The following is a 22,056-nucleotide window of genomic DNA, read 5'->3' as shown; positions in this document are numbered from 1 at the left end:
AACCTACCCTTCAGCTTGGCTTCTCTGGGTAGAGTGAAAACTGTCCCAGTGAATGCAGGGAGAGAAAAACTTGTTGGGAGAGACAAAAAACTTGCAAGGGAGATGAGCAGGGTTTTAGGATTCTTCTTCAATGAGAAGGTAACAGAGTGGCAGAATCACAGAACAATTTGGTTGGAGGGACCTTAAAGATGACCCAGCTTCAACCCCCTTGCCATGGGCAGGGACACCTTCTGTGAGAGCAGGCTGCTCAAAGCCCCATCCAAGCTGGCCTTGAACACTTCCAGGGATGGGGCAGCCACAACAGTAACAAAGACAATATTCTGTGTGGAAGAAAGAAGAAGTTAAAAATCCCACCAAAGCCATAGCCCTTCACAGAGTCAGAGTAGTGATAAGAGAAGCTAAAGCAGCAACTCTCCTTCCCAGCTAACAGGATCATGTTCTCCTTCCAGGGAATGTCTGATTCTGAAGGCAAAGATGATTTATATAGTTTGGTTAACCGAGGCAGGGGAGGCAGACAATTAAATGTGCAGGAATACTACATGGAACCAGAACAGAGAAAAAAAGATGGGAAGACTCTGTTATTGACTGGTAGCTGAAAACACAAGCTGGTATGAGGGTCAAGCTGATACTGTAGTGTAGGAGTGGAGGAAGAGACAAAGAAATGCTATTAGAAGATTTAGGAATAACCCAACTAGGAACTGCCAAGAAAAAGGAAGCCACTTTATCCAAAGGGAAACTTAGGGTGCAGGGACAGTTCTGACAGATATAAGAGACAACATACTGATAAAGAGAGACCTGCAGCAAAAACATCAGAGTCTGCAAAACAAGACAGTTTGGGAACAAGAGAAGCCAAGACAACATCTGGTATTTGGGAAAAGATACCAGAACTGCAATGGCTCACATCATTTTGGCATTTGCAAGCTCTTGAAGGGAGGTACTGGAGAAAGTCCAGAACAAAGTCAATGGCCACTGCACGACAAGCCTGGAGAGGTCGTAGGACATGAGACAATGCTGCTGAGGACCCGCTGTGGCTGAGAAAATTCATCCTTTCATTCAAGTTGGACAGAAATGTGAGACAGTTCAACACCAGAAAAAGCAGTATTTGTTCTACTAATATTGCTACTCAAACTAGAAATGTATGTAGAGAACAGCTGACAAAAAGTCAAAACTCTCCCTTTTACCAAGGAAATGCAAATTAAGCCTTGAGGTAGGCAAAATAGAAAGATATATTGTAGTAGCAAGAGAAAATAACTGCTGCAGTAAAAAAAAAGTTCCAAATTTCTTCTTGAGGGTATAAATTCACTGCAAGATTATGGGACAGGAACAAATAAAGACTTTGATGTAAACTTCAGGACAAGCAACTTCTCTGAGTACACAAAACTCAGAGAGCACAAGAACGTTATGTTGTACATTCCCTGGAAGCTACTAGAATATTTGAATATTATTGTTTGAGAACCATCAGTTCTGAACCATTGTTCAACCAGCAGTTCAGACTGAGGGGAAAATAGTTTTTTCAGCTGTGTACAGGCACCTCCATTCTTCTCCAACAAAAAAACCCCAAAAACCCAACGTTCTAATGTGCTCACTTTAGTAGTGGAAGGGATCAGATCCATTGGGAGAGTCATGTGTGATGTGAGTAAAATGCTAAGCCAAATCATCCAAACCTGATCTGAGAGGACAATGGCAGGGAACAGACACAAGGGCAAAACAACAGTTGAAAAACAGGAAAAACTGAAGGGACAAGTTAGAAGTGCCAGATCCATAGTGTGACTGTAGACTTAAATCCGATGTCCCATGGAAATGTCTAAGGTGGGTACCTGCATGGCCTTGACAGCTGGATGCTGAGGTTTCTGAAGACTCACAGAACACGGCAGAGGTACAGAACATCCTGCATACTGAAGGAACATTACTGATTAGTTAATAGATATTTAGACAAACACACACACACACACAGAAGTTGCTGTGCTAGGTCAATGTTTTGTGGTAAATGAACGTAATTTCTTATAAACAAGTTGGAATTTCATGTCATACAATCTCATATGAAGAAAAGCTGGGACTGTCAAGGCACTGGCTGCAAGCAATTTCTGCATGGCAGAAGACTGGAGGTACTCTTGCTTTTTACATGTTTCTCAGGAATTATATTCCTCTGCCAAAACTTGCAAGGTTGTATCTATCTCAAGTTCATGGTGGATGAGGTAAGGCCCTGCTCACTCTGATGTAATCTGAAATAAATGGGATGGACAAGGGATCAGATTAAAGAAGTGGGTCAGATCTGCTGCTGGCGCTGCTCCACTGACGTCAATGGAACTAAGCTGATTTACACCAGCTGAGTATCTGTCCTGGAGGTTTCTATGCACTTAGACAAAATAAATAAAAATGCACATTAAAAGCTCCCCTTGGTAGATCCCAAGTCCAAACGCCTCATCCTTCAATAGAGTAAATAAATGATGAGAAAGTAGTTACTGTAGCCATCACTTGTCACAAGTCAACAATGAGCAGAATAAAGGTCAGGCCACCTGAAATCTTTAATTGGTCATTACACCACTGAGTGAGAGAGAAACTGATAATTCAGCAAAAAATCATCTTAACTCTAACCCAAAACAAATATCTTAGCAGTAACTGTTCCTGGAATGAACAGGTGCTCTCCTTTGCCTCATAAAACATTCACTTCCATCCCCATCAGGCAACTGAGGCTACAAAATAAAGTTTAGCTTCAGTCCAGAACTGGGTCATACCTTTATTGCTGAAGAAAATCAGTGTTTGTGTTCTACAGACAGGAATACAAACATTTTCTGAAAACAGATCTAAATGCACAGAGAAACTTCCAGGTGTTCCTCAGACTTATGTTCACACCCCTACATCCTTATCCTAACTCAAATATAATTTCCTTTGGAAAATGTCTTTATAATTGCTGTTCTTCTAAAATAATACTTTGGAAATGTTACAGACAGACAACATGTGTGCACTGGCAAGACTTTGTAATGTCGTCCCTGGGGAGGAAATATTTAGCTGTTGGTAGTGTAAAACCAGCCTAAGAAATGGAAAATCAGCCACATTATAATGAAATTATAAATCATACTATTTTTTGCATCCAGGAAAAATAGGCTATATCCTCAGATGGTTGGACATCAGTGCTGTCCTGTGGAAATTACGTAGCTTTGCATTCACTCCAAGTGAGTGTTACCTTTGGTGCATTTATCACACCAAAAACTAAACCATACCTCAGTTATTTCGGGAGAGTGACCTAGACAGGGGGGATTTCAGACAAGATGAGAAATGCTTGTGCTCATGAATCACCCCAAGCTGTGTGTATTCCACACAGAAGCTCTCTAATGTGTGTTTCCAGTTTACTTCAACCTCAGCAGCTCTGAGGTTCTTCTGGTCACACTGTGACTTAAAGCACAGATTAGAGTTTCTGCTGAGGCCTGAAAGGGAGCTGAAGAGTTTTATCACATTTTAAAAAGTCCATCAGAAATCCTAGCAGCCCAATTGGCTTGCTGGACATACAAATTCAGTCTGGTATCTCCCAGGCTTCTACCGCTTGCGTTTCACACAACAAAGTTAGGTGTGATTTACATATGCAATCTCAAAAATATTTGCTCAGTAGATGGATTTATTCATTGCTTTTTTCTCATGGTAAACTAACTTTTCTCCACTTCTACGCTCCAGGCTCAGTTTTGAGGTCTTACTGACACTCCAGCTCCAGCTTTCTGCTGCCTTGGGGTTCAATCCATACCTGCTTTGTGCCGCAGGGAGCAGAAGTGAGGGTGCAAACCTGGCAAGGCTGACTTGCTGGTCTAATCCTTCCTCCTCTACCTGCAGTTATCAAAGCCTTCTATGTCTTTGTGCACTAGAAACCCCTCCTCTCCAAACATCCACCTTGGAAAGCTGTATGCAAATAAGCCTTGTGCTGAATCCATGCTGCCAGAATTCCTAAAATGCTACAGCTAGGCACAGAATTCGACCTATAGCACAGTGGAGGAAAAGTTCAAACACAAAATGACATACCCCTTCCACAGCCTGAATTCCAGTAAGTAATTTCCTTCTCCCAGTGCAGCACAGATTCTCAACAGATAGGGAACAGCAGACAGAAACTTTGGCAGTTTTTATTTTATTTTTTTATAACCCGTAAAATTTCTTAAAGCAATTGTACACATTTCAGGCTTCCCTTTGATCACTCTTTGCAACAATGACTCCAGGCCTTTGCCTAGGTATGATTCCTCAATCCCAACACATACAATGGAAGTGCCCTGGCTCACAGAAAGTCTTCTCATTAAAGCTCTAATCTGTTCCACTACATTCTTGCAAGACAGAATTATCCAGCTTTAAAGCATGCCTCAATAGTGAGCCGTAATAAGACTGATAGAAACAGCTTAAGTAATTGGATTGCTATATGGTATTGAATGTCTGACAACAAAAGATATCAATCTCTATTCTGCTACTGAATCTTTGTTCCAGCAATGAATTCATTTAGTAATGCACTTGGAGGCTTGCAGTCCCTGCAGGAGAAGTAACAGACTGCGGACACAAAGGCAGGGCCATCTGATGAGCACCGAGAAAGCGACTGTGCCATTCCAAGAAGTTAATTACGGTGAACAAAAGCACAAGACTATGACTTGTTGACCATTACCATAATCACATTACTACAGTTTTCTTCTATTCCCAGCAGCAGAGGGTCTATTCTTTCCTTCCATTTGGCACCGTGCATCATATTTGTGTTTTGTCACCTGAAATGTATTGTTGAACGGACCTCCCTCTAAAGATAGATGGAAGTGTCACGCTGTTTCTTTTACAATTTATTCTTTGGACGCTGATTTATAAGTGCTCTAAGTTGATTACTTTTTTTTTTTTAACTTTGAACAAAGACAAAGGCTCCCAAGATTTTCTGCAAATGAAAATTTCTAAGAATGCTTTTGCCTATGAAACCTTGTGCTTGTGACACTGACACTTGTGTGATTTGTGCAAGAAACATAGCAGACACAGTAAAACAATTCATGACATACTGTCTACAACCTCACCACTTTTGGAGCTAAACATAACCCATGCTCACCTATAAAGTAAAAGAGGGTAGATTTAGACTGGATAAAAAGAAGACATTTTTTAGAGCGAGGGTGGTGAAATACTGACACATTTTGTCCTGAGGAGCTGTGCTTGCCCCTCCCTGGGAGCATTCAAGGTGAGGCTGGAGGGGGCTGTGAGCAACCTGATCTGGTTGAAGATGTCACTGCTCCTTGCAAGGGGGTTTGACTATGTAACCTTTAAGATTCCTCCCCAAACCAAACCATTCTATGATATTTAAGAATTTAACAAACTCTGATTTACTGCACAGTAAGACCCTGTCTGATAACATCTAACAAATACTTTGCTTCACACAAAAGCAATTTCTAAGGCTTGATGACTTGACAGAAATGGCACTGGGACCCAGTGTTTCCATATCTCTTATACACACTAACAAAGCCAGCAGCTGGAGTACCTTGAATTGAGGGGACTTGGTGGAGTCTGTGCCTGAGAAAACCCTCAGCTTTCAACTCCATGTGCCAGAGGGCACACTTTTAACTGGTGTGCATCAGCCTAGCATAAAATTAATATATCTGGTTCCAGTAAGACACACATTTTGTACAAAAAACAACCAAAATAAAATTTAGCTAGATCTCTTTTTCAAAATAGCTTAAATGGCACAGTGAATTAATTTCCAACCACTTAAAACCATTCAAATGCTGTGCCAAACCCCGTATGAATTACTTTTTTAGCAATACAATCAGCTTCAGAAGAGCAGTAAGTACTTCCCAGTTTGGAGAAATGGGATTTTTTGCAAGACAAAGGACCAGAGCAGTGTCCATTCCTCCTAGATTTTCTCCCAAAGACAAAATCTTCAAGTGAACTCCAAGAAAAGGAAAAACACTCAACAGAAATATGGGTTTTTTATCAGCGTCAACAACTTTCTGTGGTGTTCAGCTACTGGAAATGGTTAAGTAGCCGGAACCTGCCTGCAATCCATAATGGATTAATGCACAAATGGCCCAAATTCTCTGTTATTTAACTTAAGTATCATAAATTAGCAGGACACCTTTTAACTAGCCAGCCAGGGAATCCAGAGTGCAGTCATAGGAGCCACTAAATTGCCAAGAGCTAATTGAACCCTCAAGCCTCGAAAGAAGCTGTAGTGTATCCAAATCCTACCTCATCCCTGGTTGGAACACCTTAGTGGGCCATTCCAACCCACATCCTGCCTCTGCAGGGAAACACCTCTGCCCCAGCACAGCTCCCAGATGCAGGACAGGGAGGTTTAGTGAAGCAAGACTCGGCAGACCTCAGCTGACCAGGGTAATTCCTGCTTTGCTAGAATGCGTCTCACCCAAACCAATCCTTTTCACACCCTCAAAAAAAAAAATCCCCTGTGGACCAGACAAACCCTAAAAAATTTCAACCAAAGCAGTAGATGCTATAGAGGAGCAGCTGCCCAGCAGAGCCCTGGGGAGCCCACGGGGTGACCACAGGGCGGTCTGATAAAAATCACCCACCGCTGACTGGAATCGCTGTCTGTGGCACGGCCTGACACACCACAGCACATTTCCTGTCATACGCAGCCCGTATTCCAGCAACATCCCAGCAGCACCAGAAAACCCCAAATACCCATCTTTCCTGGAGCACCCCTCCCCTCCAGAATGCAGAGCAGTGCCACAGAACTAGAGTGCTGGCCACAGAACCCTGCCTTCGGACACCCTCACTGAGGCACCAAGCGGCAGGGCAGCTCACTGCTGAGATAAATCCACACAGGGAAGTGGGGTCTCTGCTCACCAGGCCTCTTCTCGTTCAGCTGGGAATCCAGGAATCCCCAAAAAAGCTTAGTCTGACTTGTGACAGCTTCTCAATCCAAGCCTGGCTTTTTAATAGCAGCACTGCTGGTTTGGAAACACGAAGCCGTATAGGCACTTCCCTGTGCAGAGTAATGATTAAAATCAGCAGTGCTGTAGGCTCTCTTGAAACTTGCAGAAGATTTATTCTTTAAACAAGAGAACTATTTATTTCAACAATTATCTTCAGGCGGATTAAATTATGTGCTTTCAGGGCTCTTATTCACCACAAAATTAAGAACACTGGGTGCCAGCCATGGAAGCCCCGTGAGTCCTTGGGACTCGGCACTGACGGAGACTCATCCCGACCCAGGAGAAAGAGCTGTCTCTTTCCCATGGCCACAAAATGCCATCCCTGACCTTCTGCTTGGCTCCACCATTTGCACAAATCCTTTGGCTTCCCCCTACTTGACCTCCTGCAAGTTGCAATGGACATATAAGGCACATGGCTCCCCAGAACCACACCAGGCATGCTCTGGGTCGGTGTCATGACAGAAGAGTTAGACTGAAAGGATTGACTGATTACAAGCCAGATGCCCCACAGCAATACAGCATTTCCTAAGAGTATGTTTTAAAATGCTCTAAAAGACCAAGGGTTTTTAATAAAGCAGTAGCTTCCAATAAGTGAGAAGTCCCCATCAGGAATGTTGAGTGCATTTTTTTAAAGAATAAAATCTAAGAAAGTTCTTCCTGCAACAAAGCTTTTCTCTCTTACAGCAGAGGACCCTGGCTTCAGCTGGCAGTCTAAGAGAAAATTTATCATGTAAAGCCACTTTTTAGCTTTGATGAACCAGGCTGAAAGTTGAGAGGGAGGTGTTGAGAAATACCTGCTGATGAATAATCTTTTCCACTCCAAGAGCCTCAAATCCAAACTTAAAAGAAGGGGTCCTTGCATCAGAAAGTTTTGGAAGAATGATCTGCGTCTTTCCCCCGTCTCTGGAACCCAGATCTCTGCTTCATACAGAAGAACCCTCAAATGCTGATTCTCCTTTCCATTCCCACTCCATTATTTCTATGTCCCTTGATTTCAGCTTTTGCTCCCTTTATGGTTTTGCAGCTTTGACTCAGTAAACAAAAGCAATTGCTCTGTGTGTACTGACTTGTTCCTGTTCTTTCACCACAGACCAAGATCCCCTGACATGAGCCATTCACACTGCTCAGTGCTCAGTGTCAGCAGCAAGACACGCTGAAATATGGAGAGTGAAAGCCTTCCTGAAACACATACTCCAGAATTAGATACCAAATGTACAGGAAACTTTTACATTGTAATGTGATCATCGTGTAGAAGACCACAGGCCTGAACCAACAGATTTCCAGTACCACCACGCTATGACTCACTGTGAATTTACCTCCAGCAGCAATATGAAAGATCGTGCTCAGGCTGAAAAGTCACACTCAGTGCTGCAGCTCTTCTGTTATTTCAATACCTTTATTTTTCACTCAGACATAATTATTAAGTAGTAGAAGCATAAAACACCTACCTGGCTCAGCCAAGCCATCACTGTCTTAGCAACAGAATTCACTATACTTGTTCTTTAAAAGCCTAACACCTAAAAACTAAGAGCCATAAGATGAGATAAGTGTTGCAAAGTCTTGTCTAGACAGTTGTTTATAATATGTGGGCATTTAGTATACATTTTATTACTCTCTTAGGACAGTAGTGTCCATACATAAGTTCCTTGTCTGAAATCCTGAATCCACAGGAAGGGGAGAAGAGCAGAAACAAGGAGGATCCAGAGACTGGCAAGTGAAGTGCCCAGGAAGCTTAAAGAAATGTCTGGGAAAAAAAGGCTGAGAACACTGGGATTATGATTATTAAAGAAAATTATGTGAGAGTTCCACAACAGATTAAACATACAGACAGCTGTGCCCTCTGCATCCTTCTCTCCTGACAAAAGACAAAGGTTCTGTCAATGGAATAGAAAGATTATATTTTTAAGTGATTTAAGAAAAGTCTCAATATGAATAAATAATCCATGGAACTCTCTGCCAGAAAAACAACTGGGAAACCACAAATGCTGCACTTCACTGTGAATTAGTGTTATTTATGACAAGGTACAACTACAGGGTTATCAAGTCCTGTGACTCTCATCCAAATGACTAACAAAAGGCTTGGCATCCTTTTTTAATTTAGGAAAATAATTAATTGTTTTCTAATTTATTTTCTCCTTATGCTGACCAATACCAGCAAATGTTATCACACTGGATATCTTATCCAGTAGTGTTTGTGTTTCTCTATTGCCTTCCTCCTTATGTCACTGACTTCTCTATAGAATGGTGATATTAACAGCATTTTCCTTGTTTAAAAATGGTCCCTTTCAAGCTAAGAGTTGTCAGAAATCTCTCAAAAGCAGGACTTGAATTGTGAAAATGCTGCTTATACAAAATTTTTTTATGATTATAGCTTTTTGTTGCCAAAACACCAATGACTATTTTGAGTGAGAATATGACTCTTGTGCTAACATATGTAAGCATAAGAGACACTGTGAAGGAACCACACTGTAATAAAAGCAATAGCTATATTAGCACTTATGTAAAAGCAGCTGTTCCTAATTCTTAAGGATCTTTATGGACTTTTGAGTCTCTGGAAGTTTGGGGGAAATTGTTTACTTACTTTATAAAAACCTTGAATTAAAGACTAATCAGTATTAATTGTGGTCAAAGTTACCAAATATTTAATCATGTGTTTTAGAAAGCTGGGTCCTGATGAAAAGTGTGCAAAATAAAGACCCCAGAGGTCCATTTGGATCAGTTTTCAAGCTATGTTTATCAACAATGTTTGAGTCACCAGAGTGAAAGACCAGCCTTGAAAGCCTTGCACACAGTGAGGTATTTCAGCAAAAGACCCTCAGACAATTGATGTCTTCAGTTTCATGGTGAAGTATATATTTCATTTCCTGCCTGGATTGTTTTTGTGTACGGTCCAGGCTAAGTGCTTATTCCTAAGCAGATTTTCTTACTCACTTTGATTTACTTTATCTCTCTATGCCACTTTTCTGCCTCAGCTGCTTAAATTCAGTTTTATGGACTAAAGATTATCTCCTGATTAATGTTGTTAATTTCTGATCCCAGTTATCAGTGCAAAACACAACTATCGTACTTGAAGCTGTTTGTTTGCTGTCCTTAAAAAAATTCCAAGGTCACTTCCCATATATCTGAGGCCAGCTAAACACTGGGACATAAAAAACCTCTTGGACTCAGTGAGAGATTTACTAGAAACTTTGAAATACTCTGTATAAAATTACTCAGAAACTGTCCAGTCTGCTTTAGAGCTGGTCTACCCCATGCCTTTCATCAAGGTCTCTTCAACTTACTTCCTCCCCCCAATGAACTTCCTCCTAAAACTGGGCAAGGCCAGCATTTCCTCCTCTGGTGACCAGGATCACCCAGTTAGCTACTGGATGCAGAGTTCTGTCCACATTTCAGATCTCCTGTCCATATACCTACCAAGAATGAAGCAAGTCACACATTGGAATTTATTCTGTATTTGGAAGGCATCTCCTTGGGAATAAATCTGGCAAAGCTAACTTGGGCTTGGGCTTAATCCTCTTTCAACAAAACATCCCACATTTTTTGTTACCTGAAGTCACAAACATAAAGACCACATTTAAGTAGAAAAACAGAAGTCACAGAATGGACATACTCTTTTTGGAATGCCAGCTCCATTTTGCCAGGTCAGGTCTGACAGCTTTGCATTTTGTCACTTGATGTAGATAGGTTTAAACAACCTAAAACCAACCCATGTACAAACTTCTGGGCAGCAACAAATCTTCCCAATCCCTTGCCATCAGTGGCTGCAGAGCACTCACAGCAGCACAGGCACTCTTTCTCAGGGAAACATCATGCTTAGAATCACAGCACAGTGAACTGTCAAGTCTTATTTCCCTTCTTAATGGGTTAGCAAATGGGCTGGTGGTTTTTCACAAGCATCTAACTTGTGAATTGATAGTGTTTACCTTGGCTATTATTTTTAAGGAAGCCTACTGTGGCCACAGTACAAACATCCCTTTTGCTGCAGGCTGTCCCTTTGTCTGGCACTCCTAGGCTTGGAGCCTATTCACTGGTCAAGTGCTCACGCAGAGAGGAGCTTCCCTGGATACAGAGCTCAAACTTTCACTGGTCTCCATCCAGGCTAAAAGTGGCCACTTAGAAAAAAAAAAGTTCAAAGAACAGGCAAACAATTCCGGAGTCCTGGAGAAATGAAACATTGCTAGAGGAAATCTCTGGTGCAGACAAGCCCTAATAGGTACAGTGGGAAAACATTGTTTTCCAGCCACCCCTAAGCTATCCCAGCGAGAGTCTTCAGAAGAGCAGCATTCCTCCAGTCCCCTGCCCTCTCTACGAGGAACAGGCATCGTTTGTGCACCGCCCAGGGGAAGATGGGAGGGTGAAATGTGGCTCCAGTGATCTGCACAGGATGGGTGCAGTGGGGCCTGCCCTTCCTGATGAAAGACTGCTCCACTCAGCAGAGAGAAAAGGGGCTGTCTACCTAAAAAAAGGGGGAAATAAAATCTTTCCAACTACCAGGCAGTGTAAATCTAGTTTATGCCCTGTCCTTGAATCTACAGAGCCCTAGGAACCCATTCTACTCTAGCAATATGGACCAGGGTGCTTTCAAAATGTGTGTGGCTACAGAGGAAAGAGAGGAGGATGAAAGGTAAGAGACACTTTCTCTGTGTAAAGAAATGAGACTGATGAAGAAATGTTGCCTTTCCACCTTCTGGCCTCGATGAAATAAATGACCTCTCGCACAAGGAAAGAGCTGGCAACCCAAAAGGGAAATGGAGACGGCTGCAAAATCCACAGGAGGGAGCACAGCTATCCCCAAAATCCCAACTCCTCTTGGCTGTTGGACAAAAATCCTTTCTCCGTTCTGCAAGGTCCTTCCTCTTTTATGGAGAATTCTGTGAAACAAAACCCTGAGGTGATCAGGAATGACATGCCCGTCACTTCATGAAGATGCCTCCAAGAAAGGACTGGACAAGTCATTCACCTGAAGAATTACTTAATTGCAACAATTGCCACATCCCTACCAATTCTGTTTTTAAAACTGGTTATTGCAGCAATGTAGTCACTTACACGTAAGTGAAACAAGGAGTTTAAAACTATTTAGCAAGATTATTTTTTCTATTAAAAACAGCTCTGAGGTAGATTTGCACTCTCATACATAAAATCATAAACAAATGCATTCCAATGTAAACAGCTAATAGTAGGTACATTCAGAATTGTTCTGTTCTGCAACTACGAAAGCTAACCTACCTACATATTGTGCTTTAAGAGAATTGGGGGTGACCAGGGAAACAAACATGCTTTGCCACAGACTTTGGCAGAGGGAGGCTCAGGGAAAACTAAAGAGAGAAGGAAAGTAAGAGATAAGATAAGATGGTGAAAGGCAAAAGTTTGTATCAGTGAGATCTGCTGCTAACTATGCCCCTTATTTGTAACTTTGCAAATACAATGGAGATGCAAAAACAGGCTGGAAAATTCCTCTGAGGAGAAAAATCTATACCCCTATATACCCCTCTCCCGTATCTTCTTTAGCAATCTTGCCTTTGGTTTCAGTGTAACATGAACAGACCTATCTCCTTACAAAAGCTCCCCTCTTCCCACCACCCTTGTTTGTTATTTTATGTGTTTCTGCATCATTTGCAGAGTTTGCTTTGATCTACATTCCTCCTGGATGTGCAGTTTCCTTTTTGGCTACCAAAAGGAAAACTGTTTGGTTTGAGAATTTTGAAGCTTATTTTGACGCTTCGCTAGCTCAAAATACCCATTTTTAATCCAAATGAACATAACTCGGTGCTTTCAGCTCTTCAGCCCAGGTTGCCTTCCTTTCAGGAAAAATCTCTTTGAACAATAAGTGACCACTTCATACTCTAATAAAATGTCCAAACTGTAATCCCAGCTGGCATAAATGAGAGCATTCTGTTTGCTACAGCTGGGTTTGAATATTGACACTCATACATAATTTGATCCTTGAATTGCTTTCATTTTAGCATCATCCTGAAATGTTCAATGTTTTGTGTCACGTCTGATATCCACTAACATATACCATGCTGCTCTAAAGCATTATCAGAGCAGGTAATTAGGAATTCTCTCAACATTTCTTTATTACAGACCCAATCTGTCTTCCACCAATGGCAGAATTCCTGCAGCCTCCAAGGGTTGATTGGACTTTGGTGCAATTGCAAAATGGCTGCAAATCCTTCTGCATGGAATATGTGATGCTGAATCTGAAGTCTGTGCCATTTTAATCCTTCCTCCTTCTCTAGCAAGCATCACAATGAGACCGCACTAGGAATAGTCCATAGACAAAACACAGTTCACAAATAACAGGTAAACAATCTTCAAATGAGAAGAGAAGCCAGGACACATCCTTGGATTGACTCTTTGACTGGGAAACAGGATATATTCTTCAAGGACCTTGCAGGGATGGTCCCAGAGGACAATTAGAGATTAGATCTTCTCTTCTTTGGGGTTAGGCCACAGGAGTTAACTTGGGAAACAATTCACATAAACAAAGTGCTAGCGAGAGGAAGGGCACAGTCAGATTCTGCTTCTGTGTCTTTACTAGGCATGGGCCTCCATGTCAAGCTCCACTTTCAGAACTTGGTTGCAAATGCTAACACAGCATTAACTGACATCACCACTGCTAAAAAGGAGCAACACCCCGAGATTCTGGAGATTAATTAACTATTTTGGGAAGATTCTTAATGAGATAGCCTAGAATTAGAGTATCCTGACCCACTGACTAAAAGTAAGTAAGTAAAATGTGCTTAGTATCAGTCAGTGGATACTGAGCTCCTTCCAGAAGAGCAAGTGCAGAACCTAGGAGACTGAGGCTCTTCTCATCTGCAGCCTGGTCTATTACAAGCAGTCAAAGGCTGAGTTGCTCTCTATGAATAATTTTTGTTTTAAGAAAAAATTGGTGAGGGAAATTCGTATTCAAGTGCCTGTGTGCACATAAGCAGTGGGAAAAGTGTTCCTACTCTGCAAGAAGAAAAAGATTCCTCAGAAAAACACAGCCATGTCCATTTTACCAAAGTAAATACTAAGAAAACTGTTACCAGGAATAAGTAATACCTGAGAATGACTTCCCTTTTTCACACAGATTTCCTCCTTATATTTTATATATAAAAATACAAGGAGAAAAAATAATATGCATGGAGCAATGTGTATGCCCACAATTATAGGAATTATGAATATGAATTATGAATATAAATTATTGAATTATGAAATCTAAATACAACATCTATAAAAATTATGAAGAAGCTTTGCTGTAAGAGGAGACACATATATGCACTTGTAAACTGTTCTGTGTTCAATCTAAAATTGAGCAAATGGAAGCTGTTTCCTACTAGGTGTATGTGGATGAGGCTATTGCTGACTCTAATGCGGTTTTCTGTACACGCTCTCTTGAAACACATTTCTCTGTATCTCTAAGATATAAGACTTTAATAATAAAGATGCATTAAACAGTGTTGCTGTTCCATATAGTTCTTTCTCCAAAGCCAAATTCCACATCTAGGAAAGTGAGCAGATTAAAATATCACAAAAGAAAATTATTACTTGCACCTAAAAAGCAATGCCAATGGACAATCCAGGAAAACACATGGTTTCTATCCTTGTTTAATTAGAAGTGTCCAGAAGCACACCTAAACGGTAAACCTCAGATAAATAAGCTAAAGGCAGGGAAACCCCTGTGTCCCAGCTGGCAATGCACTACAAAAGCAGCATATCAGGGCTACCCCAAAGCCCAGCCCCGAGCAGAGCCTGCCTCAGCTGTGCTGCCTGCCATCTTCTGCATTGTCAGGACCACAGCTTGCATCATTAAGACTTGAAACTGATCCACTTCAGTGATTAGGCTGATCCAAGGACACGGACAGAAGAGCAGGATTTAATGGGCAGGCAGGCAGGAAAAGTCTTTTAACACTTTAGAAAACATTGACTTGGTGGAAGGAATTGGCTAGCTCAAGGGATTAGTAATGAGATACTGAGCCCCTTAGCTCTAGGTCACCACACTGAATCTGGTCCAGGTCAGCAGAAATCAAAAGCTGTTGCTGTTCAGTGGCCTTCGGGAATCAGTTGGTGGTCCCACCCCAGCCACCTCTGGCAAAATATCTGTACCAACGCTAATGATAACAGTTGGCAGCACTTACAGGAAAGGTTGAGGGCTGGCACAGTACAGGAAAAGTCTGAGCAGAGAAAGATGTCCCTGCAAGCACACTAGGCTGTGACTCAAGAAAAATGAGAAAACAAGCTCCCTCATCTTCTACAGATTTCCAGTGTGACTTGGGGCATGAAATTGAGGATCCTGTTCAAGAAAACTCTATTTCCTCACTGCAATGGTCTTCACAAGGCATTTAAGGCCTAAACATCTCTGAAGCTCAGACCCCCACCTTTAAAATGAGAATAATTAGCTTGAAGTGCTTCTTCTGCAGGGAGATCCTGAGTAAAGGGGAGATATAGAAGCTAAACAAGAAATCAAGACAGGGGAGCAAGTTCTTTCCAAGTAAAATCAGCTCCCCTACCTCCAAAGCAAGGCATTTGCCGCATATGCTCTGTGTTTCAGGTGCTTTATAAAAAGGAAATAACCCACATTTCCCTTACAGCAGAGTACCCCCAGAAAACCCCAAATTTCCACTGCTGCCCAGCAGAGCCACATCAAAGAATCCAACAGCTCCCAGCTTTTATCCCATCGAGGATGAAATTCTAATGTGTTGTGCAGGAGGTCAAATAGATTATCATAATAGCCCCTCTGGCCTTAAAAACAATGAAATTGGAGAATGAATCACAAGACATCAGTCACCATTGAAGGCAGGATGGTAGGCGGCAGAGCTCAGTGAGAGGGTGTGATATGGCAGAGTAAATCCAATGTTCTTAGGCCCTGTGAAGCTGGGAAACTGACATTTTGCCTTCTTTGATGCCCCTCTGGGACACGCGAGAGATGCAGGTTATTATAACAATAAGCCCGGTCCGCTGTCAATGCGGCCTAAGAACTCTTACGGGAGTGAGTGCGTGAAGGATTGAGAAACACTAGTTATTTTCAAACTGGATTAAGTCTTTCAAAAGCTAATAGGTTTCCAATGAGCTGTGGTGGTGCTGCTGCAGCTGCTCTAATTTGAGAATAAAAGAATGCAGGCTTTGTGCCTAGGGACCTGTTATTGATCCGAGCAAGAAGGATGAGAAGGAAGGGGGTAGAGGAGGGTTATCCTCCTTTCAGCTGGGGCAGGGGCGTTCCTTTCAAAGTCACATTATCTGCTAGTAACAACAAAACCTAACCCCATGACATGCTGCTCTATACAGGATTGCACTTGTTGAGAACTGAAAGCATCAGAGAAAAGAAACCTCCACTGGCAACCTCGGGCAGCAAACTGCATTGAGGGCCCACGAGACTCAACAGATGGGTCTCGAGAGTCCCTCATTAGGAAACGTGCCTGTCCCTTTGCATCTGCTGCCCCGCTCCATGCCACGCACTCATTAGCATTGCAGGCTCACAGATTCCTTAGCACGTGCTTCCAATAAATATTGGAGAGAAAGGAGGGGATGGAAGCCACTGCTCGGAGCAGCGAGATGAGGGGTCACCCACTAGGCTGGGAAATCCTTACGCACACACACACTCACACACACACACACACACACACACTCACACATGCTGCCCCACAGCAGGGAGGACAATAAAAGGCAGCCAACCACAAATGTGCAGTTAAAGGGACAGGTGTGGAATTGCTCCTATTCAAGTTGTGGCAGATCCTCATTCGTTCCTCTCTGCCACAGTAAATAAAAATCATCATTATATATAGGAAAAAAACCCACAGTTCAGAGCAACACGCAGATTGTGGACCTACAAGAGTCTGTGGCCCCTTTCAGACAGAAAGCTGGAGCACACTGGGTAATGCCATTACCTTCAAAGAAGTTAATTGGTTTTAAGGGTCCAATTCTACAGCCAGGCTCCTTTTCTTTCAGGTCTTCACCAAGCTGTCCTGCTGCCACAGTGCCACAAATAAGGGATGTCCTTCACCCCACCTGAAGTGGTCCAGCCTCAGGGCTGAGATCAGGAGCAATTGAAGAGAAAATCATTTCCCCTGTGCTTGAAAACCTGGTGAGACAAAACAGCTGTCAGGGAGGCAGGAATGGAAAACCTTCCAGGTACTGTGGAAAAAGCAAAGACAAACCTTTAACCAGAGAGGCAGGGTGACCGGGAGCTGCACTTGCTCAGACTCTCAAGAATAAGTCCCTATATTTGCCACCTCTCCCCAATGCCCCTAGACTGTTCTTATTCCAGTCCTTCTCATTTGCTCTATTTTCCACTATCCTGCTGGAAGCTGCAAGCATTTTGACCACAGCTAACTCCAGAGTGGGACTAGAAGAGTCTCAAGTGATGAACGGTGTTGATACAAATCTTGTCCAAAATGCAGAATTTTCAACACCAAAACTCACAAATCAGTGCAAACTCTGACTCTTCCAAATGCTGCTGGCTCTAACACCCAGTCCCGTCAGATCTCCAGCTGCAAGATCACTGACAGAAAAGTCCTCAATGCACATCTGCAGGTAGTAGCACTGTTGTGACACGCAGAATGGTCAAGAGGCTTTTTTTCATTCATGTGTAAAGGATGAACACAGAGAAAGACATTTTTTCTCCCCTTGTCTTTATCTGTACTACCAAGGACACCAGCCACCTGCTGTGGCCTGTGCTTTATCTAAAAACATTTAGCTGATGCAAAAAGGCTCCTTCCACCAGGGAGTCAGCAGTGCCAAGGGATGAGGTAAAAACAGACCACTGTGCACATCCCTAGCTCCCTGAGGAAAGGGCTTCCCCTGTAGATCAGCAGCATCACTCCCATGCAATGAACTTTGTGGCCCAACCCACTGGCCACTGCAGCAAGTTACTTAAACACACACCTAACATAAAGTTTTTTGTTTCTTGATTTAGGCACATCTGTTTTGGGCTGAAATTCAGGCCAAATGAAACAACTCCCTCTATATCCCCCATGCAGGAATACGTAAAGTCAAGGCCCAGAATATTAGATCAGGTGGGGAATGATAGCAGGCAAAGGCAAGAAGTCATTTACTGTACACTCAAAAATTTAAATCTGCTAATCACAGCTCTCTTCTCTTTAGACGTTTTCTTAGCTAAATGACACTCCTGTGTATTTCAGTCTTGCACCTACAGGCTAATTTGTGATTGAGAACATATTGAACACATACTTTCACATGCAATTAACAATTAAAACAATCTGCATGAGAAGTTCAGCGTTTTGATGCTGTCATGACAAGCAAATGAATATTGGTCTGAGCACTTCCTCAACAAAATTGGCTCAAAGAAGCACCTTTGCAGAAAGCTGTGAGGAAAACACTACTTGAAACTTGGAGCTCTTTAAATGCACCCCATTGTTCACTGGAGATGGGGCTCAGCCCAGGTTTCAGCGCAGCCTCTTTGACAGGAATAGCCGAGGTTGCTGCTTATCGAATGAAAGTGTGATCTTGTCTGTGACAGGCGTGCCAGCACTGCTCAGTGTCACAGTCTTTGCACCTACTGGGAGCTACTCCACCTTGATAAGCTGTACCCCTACCCAGATCTAAAACCGTGGTCTCAGCTCTTCCCTGCTTTTAGAAAGTGGGGATTTGAGATCAAATCACGGCTGCACAGGAATCCCACCCCTGGGAAGGATAAGTGAAGGACAAAGCAGTTGGGTCCACAGGTTAATGTGGAGGTATCTGATCCTTGAAGGGTTAACAGAGAAACAACCAGAGAGCAAGTTTTATGTGCATATAAATAAAGGAAACTGAAGGAGAAACAGCACTATTCTCTGGAATGGAGTAAGGTCCCAATTTTAAGCTGTGACAGAAAGCAATAATGTTATGGATTCACTTAATTACAGTTGGATAAAACATAAAGGCTCTACAACAGATGTATTTTTTGGTACTACAGCTTTAACTCTTTCAGGGACTTTACTGGTTCTCACTGCAGTAATTTCCTAGTACCCCAGACTTCTTAATCGTTCTCTGAGTATCCTCCGAAATAGATTTAGTGCCTCACTTTCACTCTGGGGAATGAGACATTTCTAATATACAGAAAAACTAAGGTGGGAATTTCACAGTGACAAAATGCACATGCACAACAAACACAGCACAGCTTTGAAATTTTAGTTGTCTTAAGCAACACACTCCAGGGAAAGGGGGAAAGTAAGGGCTTGTGGCAGCAGACTGGATTTGGGGCTCTGGTTACTAGAGCATCTTCTTCTCCAAAATCTTTTGTCACATTTGGAAAGCTTGTCTGAAGACATGGCTTTAAGAAATTGCCTGACTGTGAAGAACTGAAGCTTTCATGGAAGTGGGAATGCACTCTTCAGTGCTGGGTAAACTGTGCTTTTTCTCCTAACCTCTGCCACTTGCTCAACTTTCTCATCAGTGGTAGTTTCTCCCCTGCTCCATTTGTGAAATAGTCTAACACCGGGTGTGGCTTCCCCACAAAACGCTTCCTAATTAGTTTCTAAGCATTAAATGATTATGGAAGCGCAATTCCCATTCCACTCAGGTGATGAAAAGCTTTACAGGAGTTCAGTCTCACTTTGTAATTAGAGAAATTAGCTTTCTAAGTTTAGATCACTCAACTGTGCAAATGGGTTCATCTGCTGGAATGTGTTGCTCCGAAATGCGTGTCAGCCGAGCAGCACGGCGCGGTCCCTATCTCTGCTCCGCGACACTCGCCCAAGTGGGCAGGTCACTTCCAGAACAGCCAGAGGAAAATGAAGTGTTGTGGGTGTATTATAGGAAAGGCCTTATCTGAAAGCTCACTCATCCGTGATTGACTGTGGCGATACGTCCTTCTCCTTGCAACAGGGAAGCTTAACTCCTAGATAAAGGATTAGCCGAGAGGATGAAATTTCACTCTTCCACTCAGTTTGTCCAGGCTTACATCTAAAACTGCAGCAAATTTATTTTATTGGCTAATTTCAAGGAGCAAAACTACTTTTATAAAAATCTGGAGGAACAAAGGGCTCCTATAGCCTCTTCGTTTGCTGTGAAAAGAGCTCATTGAGCTTTATGAATTCTTTAGGACCACAGATTCCACATGTCAACATTCTTTTCTAGTAGTCCTTTAACTGGTTTATAGAAGGCTGATGCAGTGTCAATGCCCTATGATTATGCAACTGTCTTGGTCTGCATTACAGTAGTAAACAAAAGTTTAGTCACCGACTTGAAAAGGAGATGCATCAGGTCCCTGAACGAAGAACTTTTCCAGGGGCGCCATTCCAAGCTTACCTTCAGGTATCACAAATCTAAGGAAATCCTGTGGGATTGTTCACAGCCATGGCTCAATGAGTCACCGAGCTTTAAAAGGAAATTACAACTTTCCTCACACAAAGAATTGACTTCAGGACACCTGACCCTCGTAAGCCAGACACTCCCTCTAAAGGCTGTGATCCTGGTCCCACCGAAGTCCTGGGCAATCTCCCAGTGGCCTCAATGAGCAGCTCTGTATTAGGGAGCTGATTCAGGCCCAAAGGCTGAATTGAAGCACTGCCTGTAACGCTGGGCTTTGGCACACTTGATGTCTGTAAGGGCTTCTAATGTGGATGTGATCTAATTATGTCAGAATAGGAAGATTAGCAGGAAGTAACTTTACGCAATGTAAAAAGCCCAGTGCCAGACGCTGAAAAGTTCTTCAGCAGCCACAGAGGAAGACACGTCGGCTCCACACCTTGTGAGACGTGCAGGCAGAGCCTTGCAGCAGGGATTTATGTGCACTGCTCTCTGGCTACTCCAAGCAACTGCAGTTCAGGGCCCTGTGCACATGCAGCAGTTTGCACCTTGCTGTGCCCGTAGTGAAGGGAACATCTTGAAAAGATGCTCGGGCTGCAGGCAACGCGCTCCGCTGCTTCTCACTGCTCCGTGCACTGGCTCAAGGGGCCACTGGGTCTCTGGGCTCTTGACAGTCCAGAGAAAAAAAGCAAGAGATGCGACTCCAAGGAGGAAATTCTAGACTAAATAAGTTTAGGGGGATTTCACTGAGCTCAACATTTCTTTGAGGGCTGCAAGGGAGAGGGTTTGCAATGCACTTCTGCACATGATTCATGCTCTGCCTTGCTTTACCTATCACTAATACTCTCCATCTCAAGACACTGGGAGACTTAATTCATTAATGCTTGCAAAGCATTTTAAGTTGTTGGACAAGTAATTCTGTTTGAGGGCAGCTACACTGCTGAGTCACAAGCACTGTGGGAAAGAGGACTCTGGATTTCCTAAGCACTGGAGTCAAACAGGTGGAGTAACCTTTTACAGAAAGGCCAACTCCAGACCTGCCCTAAAGGTACGGAGCATACCACCAGCAGCAGGATATTTAAAGACCCAGAGGAGCAGATGTGTGGCACTTGGGAATGAATAACATTTAACCAGGCTGTGGAAGCTAACCAACACCCACTGGGAAAAGAGAAGAGAGGCACTGGTATCACCAAACTGCAGCCATGTTGCAGATTAAACACCAGGAAGGTCTACCAGCCTTTGAAAAGTTAATGAATCCAACGAGATATGACCAACGCTGCTGGAACCTGGGGGCTGAGCAAGGCTGGAAGGAGTATTCAGCAACTGCGCACCTCACAGGCGTGCCAAAATTTCCAGAGTGCAATCTAAGTCATGAACTCACAAATGGGAACAGGATCTGCAGGAGTCAGGTGGAAGTCTGAGCACAGTTCTAAGGTGAGGGGCACAAATACCACCAGCTTTCCAGCCTGGGGCACCCTAGAACAGGACAGACCTCACCACAGCCAAGAACAGGCACTTTGCTTTTGCCATAGGAAATGAAAACAAAGGATATAAAATTAGGTCAGAAATCTTGTTTTCCTTTGTACCACTGACTCTGGTGTATAAAATAGACATTCACACATCTACTGTGTTAGATCAGGGTGGAATAGATCAGGACATAAGAATAGCTGTTCTGGGTCAGACCGAACGTCATATAGGCCAAGTTCCTGTCGCCAGCGCCTCAGGAAGAAAGGGACAGTGATGCAGCGAGTTCCCAGCACAGTCACCCAACTTCTAGACCCGCAGCCCAGGGACTTCCCAGAGACAAAGTTAGGGGTGGGGTTTTCTGGGGTTTTCTTTTTTTTGTTCAATGCCCTTTGATGTGTGCTCTTCCTTTGGGAACCAGTCTGAACTCTTTTTGCTACTGTGCAAACTTCTGGGCTTCTCAGTAACCTGT

At 43.0% G+C, this 22,056-nt stretch overlaps 1 protein-coding gene across 28 annotated transcripts in view; it reads right to left on the bottom strand.

The window, feature by feature from the left end:
- SLX4IP (SLX4 interacting protein) overlaps nucleotides 1-22,056 on the bottom strand; it is a 423,033-nt gene that overhangs the window by 288,012 nt on the left and 112,965 nt on the right. For all 28 annotated transcript variants that reach the window (XM_064415748.1, XM_064415754.1, XM_064415749.1 and 25 more), the window contains one exon: nucleotides 16,760-16,953. The gene's annotated coding sequence lies outside the window, so the exon portion shown is untranslated. The remainder of the gene's footprint in view (nucleotides 1-16,759; nucleotides 16,954-22,056) is intronic.

The sequence above is a fragment of the Passer domesticus genome, chromosome 3 (genome assembly GCF_036417665.1).
Source record: "Passer domesticus isolate bPasDom1 chromosome 3, bPasDom1.hap1, whole genome shotgun sequence".
Classification (NCBI taxonomy): domain Eukaryota; kingdom Metazoa; phylum Chordata; class Aves; order Passeriformes; family Passeridae; genus Passer; species Passer domesticus.
Note: the sequence above shows the minus strand (reverse complement) of the source record. Positions and strands in the feature narration are given on the sequence as shown.